Source organism: Lolium rigidum, chromosome 4 (assembly GCF_022539505.1).
Source record: "Lolium rigidum isolate FL_2022 chromosome 4, APGP_CSIRO_Lrig_0.1, whole genome shotgun sequence".
Classification (NCBI taxonomy): domain Eukaryota; kingdom Viridiplantae; phylum Streptophyta; class Magnoliopsida; order Poales; family Poaceae; genus Lolium; species Lolium rigidum.
In genome coordinates this window covers 278000269-278007200 of record NC_061511.1, presented here as the reverse complement: position 1 = coordinate 278007200, position 6932 = coordinate 278000269, and the positions used below count along the sequence as shown (strand labels likewise).

The window sequence follows — 6932 nt, the reverse complement described above, 5'->3', positions numbered from 1 at the left end:
AATTGGGTAAGCCAGACGCATACCCCTTGGTTGGTAAAGCCAGAATACCCCTAAATAATTATCCCTACTATTAATCGTTGCTACTACTCCTACTAGTTTTATGGAATATGCCTCGAGTACTCTGTGCATGCTAGCGTTATTTAATGTTATATAATTTTGGACGCGGCCCGTACAACTCCATAAAAAAATGAACCAAAACAGACGACATGATTTATCCTCCATAAAATTAGGGCCTACAAACGCGTGGTGTCATTACAATAAATTGGGAGCTTATCCCGTGATTAGTTCACGTGGTAGATACAACTCCTATACTACTTCCTCTCTCACGTATGTTATAAAAATTATACCATTAGAAACTTTAGATATTCTATTTTCTAATAATATAATCTTTGCATTATATAATTTAAATTATATTAGTTAAATTGGCGATCTAGAGATACGGGGAAGATTAGTAAACTGAGATGGAGGGAGCAGAGGAAATGAAGGACGTGAATTTCACCTCTATATGACGCGACGAGTTGCTGTGCATGTCATGGTTTATTAATGCCCTGTAATTGTGGATGTGGCCTGGTTAATTAACTTACTGAATTTTTGTAGTACTGGGCTGTAATTATGTGGTTACTCTTTTTCCCTTCATAATATATATGATCGAAGCTCATTATTTTTCTGAATTTATGTGGAATGGGGCAGTAATTGTGGGCTGCAAGATCTAGCTAGCTCCACATATATTGCATCTACTCCTGGTGCAAAGCTAAAAAGAGAGTAATAGTGACGTTTTAATATCAAGCTTCATAGGACAAGACTTGCACTGCAAATTGTTGTTATGAGTAACATAGCATTGTATACTCTCTTGTTCATTAAGTCTCCTGCCACTGCTAGTTTAGCTTTGCTTCAAACTTGCATCGCCATATATTTGACACTTCACAACTTCCATGCACCAAGACACCTAAACCCTAAAGGAGACAAGCGTTGTGCAAATCCAAGTCTACTTCGTGGGCATTCCAAGACAATGTTTGTCTCAAAGACAAGAATCGCACACCCAAAAAATTGTACAGCTCTGGTGAAAATAAATTTGGTGCTTTATTTGTCTAAACACATTTAGCAAAAACAGTATAAGAAGTTCCGGTGATGAGAAACACATGTTTTATTACAAACATTCCACAGAAACAAGTTTTAGTTCAGCAGTGATAAAAAAAAACAAGTTGAAACAGTGGGAAAAAACATTTTAAGATGTTCCATACGTAGGTGCAGAGGACCTCCATAGCGAATGCATTCCAGAATCTAGGAAACAATGGCCAAGCCAGCAACAGGCATTGCACATACATGCTCCATGCTAGCACACCTAACCAACTCCAACAACAATTGACGAAATACACCCATCATCCAAACTAGTGCAGCAGCAGCAGCAGACACGTAAAGTTGAAGGATCACCAATCATTCGGGCAGATCTCCAATCAGCTTGTCCCTGCAGTTGGAGAGCCTCAGAGTCCAGCAGAATAGCAAAATCAAGCAACCATGAGCAAACAACGCAGAAACTTGAACTACACCAATAACACACTGGTTATTATAACAAGGAAAATAGTACATGGCCATACCACCAAACTATGTGTCCATCTTGTAATCCTTAAAAAGAACTAAATCAGGATGATGGTCATAAGAAACGACACTCTTCTTGCCAACTAAGAATACGCAGATAATGAAAATGAGAATTCAAAACTACTACACTGGTTGCATTGAAGAAAAGTGTCCCATGCGGATTCATCAAAAGAAAATGGGGGCAGTCTTCTAAAAGGTTTAACCATTGAGCAAGGCAAGTACCTAGAAGGAGCAACATTTTATAAACATGCAGATGAGTTAAACTACTGTAAGTTTTGACAGTGATTTTTACCACCAGAGAATGCCAATATCAGTTGTATTGACTTGCTCCCACCAACAATAGATGTCAAGTTGGTATTTATTGTCATTGGCAACATAATAGCAACAACTTCATACCATTAACACAAAATTTTCAATTACCAGAAATACTACAGAAGGGCCTCTAATAACTAGGCCCAGATGTCAAGTTCTTAAATAATAAACTAAGGTCACCAGAGCGTAAGTACAGCCGTGGTATCACAGACCACATGGGAGAAAGAGGTTGAAGGGGTATACCAATAACTCACTGGAGATGTTGTACCCGTACGAGTTTCACGGTTGCATCGTGGTGAACTTGCCAAGGAGGTACTTGAAGCAGGGGGCCAGCCAAGCCTACAACCTCACGCAAGGTGCGGGCGGCCATGGCCAGCTCACCAGCACAGGCATGCATATACACATCAGGAGTAGCATCGATCCTGTTCTAAAACAGATTGTCATATCATGGGAAGAATCTCTCACGCATGCTCTTCCTCCACTGTACAGGAATAAATAGTCAGCATCGGAACAATATAAATAACAGCTGGTACATGCTGGTGAAAGGAAATGTCACAACTGAAATTGCATTGCATAATGCACATCACGGGTTCACAACTCAACCATGAATTTCAGAATTTGATCATAGTATGCATATAATGAAACAAAACACAATTTACACATCCACCTTGATAAATCAAAGTACTTCAATACATGAATTTCGTTTTAACACAATTAATTGATATGTCCCAAAATTGACAGAATCAAGTTTCTGATACCTTATAGTGCCTTCAAACCATTAAAGATACGTGTTTTCACGACTGCTAAGCACGCATACATTACAAACGCGATCACAAGTGTGCACCCACATAGCACCCCTTAACACATATGTACAATTGACAGAGACTACATCAATCTCACAAAGCTCACAGTGAAGTGCACTTAAATCTCAAGCACCATCCTAGAAACAAGCTAAGCCAATTATAACAGCTTATTTTTTCTGCAAAGTAGTCCATATTATCTAGGGTTATACATAGGTAAATAAAAATTCTATAACACAAGAGCCATCCTACCGCATACTGTTCAAGTCAGGAAGCTGCGGGGAGTCAAAACTGAGCAACTGCTTCTTCAGTTCGGAGAGCCTCAGAGTCTGCACCAGAAGCAAAACTGAGCAACCATGAGCAAACAACGCAGGAACTTGAACTACACCAAGAACAAGCTGGTTATTAGAAATTAGTATAACAAGGAAAATAGTACATGGCCATAACACCAAAATACGTGTCCAACTTGTAAACCTTAAGTAGCACTAAATCACGCTTATGGTCATAAGAGATGGCCACTATACTGTTAGAAATTGAAGAAAAGTGTCGCTTACGGATTCATCACAAGAAATGGAGGAAGTCTTCTAAAAGAGCAACAAAGTTTCAACCATGAGTAACAGGCCAGTACCTAGAAGGAGCAATAGGCTACATTTTTCATAAGCATGCAGATGAGTTAAGACCTACTATAAATTTTAATGGTGATTTTTACCACCAAAAAATGCCAAGATCAGCACTTTGTATTGGCACAAGTTTATATCCATTGCTCCCACCAACCATAGAATGATCTAGATCAAACAAAGATCAATACGACACAATACCGACCCAACAGTTGGTATTGATGGTACTAGCAACATAATAACAGCAAGTTCATGCTATCAGCACAAAATCTTCAATTACCAGAAATACTACAGGGCCTCTAATAGCCAGGCCCAGATGTCAAGTTCTGAAATAATAAACTAGGTGACCAGAGCATAAGTACAACCATGGTATCACAGACCACATGGGAGCCAGAGGTCGAAGGGGTATACCAGTAACTCACATGAGATGTTGTAGCCGAGCACAGCGTCATGGTTACGCGGTGGTGAACTCGCCGAGGTAGTCGAAACCGCGGGCAGCTAAGCCAACAACCTCGCGTGAGACGCAGGCGGCCACAGCCAGCACAATAGCAGCACAGGCATGCTTATACACATCAGGAGAAGCATCAATCTCATCCCAAAATGGAAGTGTCAGAGCATGGGAAGAAGCTCTCACACATGCTCTTTTGGTTTGGGAGGGTCACTTATGTCACCACAACAGCTGTCACCAGACAAATAAGCAAGAATGAGTTAGTAGTCACATGGATGAGCATATTCTTTGTACACACTGGATCAGTAGACAAAAAAGGAGCTAGAACACACATGGCAAATGCAGTTGCAGGTAACAGAAGCAATTCCGTGAGAACATGAATAACTAGACAGCATGTAACAGAAGCTAAGGGGCGATTTATGCAGCTGCCAAGCAATTGGACCCCACATGAGTAATTATCTATCATAAGAAGTACAAGTACATGATCAACTGAAGTTACTAAATCTCGACACAGATGCTACCTAACATTCAAAACTCAACATGGACTATGCATCATCATCTTCAGGACTCGTAACAGAAACAAAGTGGTGATTTATCTGATGCAATAGCAGCAACATGCACAGTGCTAGAGTTTAGACAGTGTGGTCCTAATTTATGTGATGCAACCGGAAATAATGCAAGCACAGAAATAATTAAGATGTAGAAGAAGCAAGCTCAGTTCACTAGCTTGAGTTGTTACACCTTCTGTGACTTCCACAGAGGACTGCATATCTTCCCAGTGGTGGAGCCAGACCTTGAAGTCTGTGTTGTCATTTAAAATCTGTGATGTCAAATACATATATTTTCACTTATTTTAAATATTTTAAATATTTGCAAGAAACCTATTGACCACACAGGTCACAATGTTGGCTACAAAACTGTATCTTCCAATAGCTAATGTGGGTGGGTATATTGAGAGCATATCGATGATGCCATCAACCATGCAAACCTGCCAATAGACATATATCTGAACATTTAGTTTGTGCAAGTATGTCATCCTGTAAAAAAGATCCCATCATGAACCGCATGTACACATACACCTTATGTATGCCTTCAGCAATTGTACAAGACGTGCAAAGTACAATAGCTAGGAGAATTAAAATAACTATCCACATAGAGAATTGACTAGAATATTTCGAAGATATCTCAAACTGTCCCAACTTCACAAACAACAGAACTTGGTGAAAGCAATGTAAGACAAACCCCACTGAATTATAGACACAATATTTCAGTCAATTTTCACTGAATTTCATAAGGAATTCAGCCATAAACCATCTATTTTGTTTACCTATTCACATCAGTTTCACAAATATATATACACTAAAAACAAATCAAGACCAGATCTTGGACATTTTCATTTCTAGAAAAACAACATATGTCTGTATCGAAGTACAGAGAACTTATCAATGCCAAGAAGGAAAAATAGGTACTCACAGCAAGAACAGTCTGCTGCTTTGCACTAAATTCATTTGCTTTCAAGAAAGGGAGAACCAGAAACTCGCCTAAACCACAGCATCGACGAAGAAGCCACCGCTTCCACGGTTGCATCGAAGACATGGAGGAGGTCCTCCATCTAGAGCGCCGGCTTCAGCCTCTTCGGCTGCTGGTGCTAGGGTGCCTTGCCGTCGCCGTCATGGCCACCATGCTCTGCGGCTAGCAAGCAATCCCCCGATGCAACTGCTGCTCCCAAGCAAGGGGAGACATGGAAACCTTCATTTGATGGGGCTTCGTTCCACCGCAGCAGCCACCCACGCCATCATGCCATGTTGTAGTTAGTCGACGAACACCTCAAACAGAACAGCATAAACAGAGTTTAGGTTCAGGAATTATTAAGCATACACAAACAACTAAACATGCACTTAATTGATTAATTACTAGTAGAACAAATACTGAATCAATCAGAAAGTAATATGCACTTAACTGGAGCAAGCATGGGATTCTTAAGCATAGAGAAAGCTACTAGAATGATCTCATTTTATCAGAAGTCAGTGAGAACGCTTTCACAAAGATTATGGATAGTTCAGTTTGTCGGGGATGAAGATTTTGGATGTGTTCGTTTTTGGGACAAGGTGGAATGGAATGGAATCGTTCCATTCCATCCCATCCCATCCCATGCCATTTCATCCATCCTCATGTTCGGTTGATCTGAGAAAGCATAGAATGGAATCAAATGTAATTAATCTAAACATGCAAATAATTAGCCTAATTTAAAGGGATTAGCAATAATTGCCTAATTTAGGCTTCGTCTCCACCATGGACTGGATGAGGGGGACCTCGCCGGCCGCCACGCCGTTGGCCCCCGCCGTCCTAGCCGCGAGCACGGAGGGCCGCCCTTCTCCTCCCCGTCCGCGCCTGCCCCGGTCCGTCGGCGTTGCTCGCCTGGCACGGCGCGGCCGCGCTGCTCCGTCCACCGCCGCGCTGCTCCGTTCGCCGCGCTGCTCCGTCCGCTGCGCGTTGCTCGCCTGGCGCGGCCGCGCTGCTCCGTCCGCCTCAGGCCGGTCGAGGGGAGAGAGGGGAGGCCGCCTCCGCGCCATGCTCGTCCGCCAGCCGTCCGCCTTGTTCCGGTCGAGGGGAGAGAGGGGAGGTCGAGGGGAGAGAGATAAGCGAGGAAGACGCGATTAGCCCAATGACAGAACTCGTTCCACTTTGTTCGACCGATTCGGCCGGACGGGCTCGTTCCGGATGTACAGCGAATATTCGCTTTTGAGGAACGCGTAGGTTCCGTTCCATCCCAGAAACGAACGCAGGAATCGCCCTAAGGAACGACTTGATTCCATTCCGTTCCATTCGGTTCTGAAACCGAACAGACCCCTAGTTACTAATACACGAAATAAGATGGAATGGATAGAAACATGCGATTAAGCTATTTATTACTCACGGGTGTAGTGCTGACCGGCTCCAACCAACACTAAGAGGAGCGACCAGGACGAGAAAAGAAAGAAGATTTCCCGCAGATTTGTGCACTAATCCAAGCAATCCTCGTGCCATACATTTTTTTGATGGGCCCATCGTGTGCCATACATGACATCACAACCTAGAGCGCCATGACACACAACGGATTCACAAAGAGGAAGGCATGTTTTCTCCACTGCTAGCACACTCAACGTGATAAAAAGAAAC

The 6932-nt window shown here is 42.5% G+C and overlaps 1 long non-coding RNA gene across 2 annotated transcripts; it reads right to left on the bottom strand.

Annotated features, from left to right (window-relative positions):
* Positions 1-1061: 1061 nt before the first annotated feature.
* Positions 1062-4719, bottom strand: LOC124707832. 2 transcript variants are annotated; one of them, XR_007005006.1, is made up of 5 exons: positions 4515-4719; positions 3748-4004; positions 2961-3037; positions 2152-2389; positions 1062-1465 (listed from the first exon to the last, which is right to left on the bottom strand). It is a non-coding gene; the product is annotated as an uncharacterized LOC124707832 (long non-coding RNA). The 2 variants fall into 2 exon arrangements; XR_007005005.1 differs by having other exon boundaries at positions 3748-4719.
* Positions 4720-6932: the final 2213 nt, after the last annotated feature.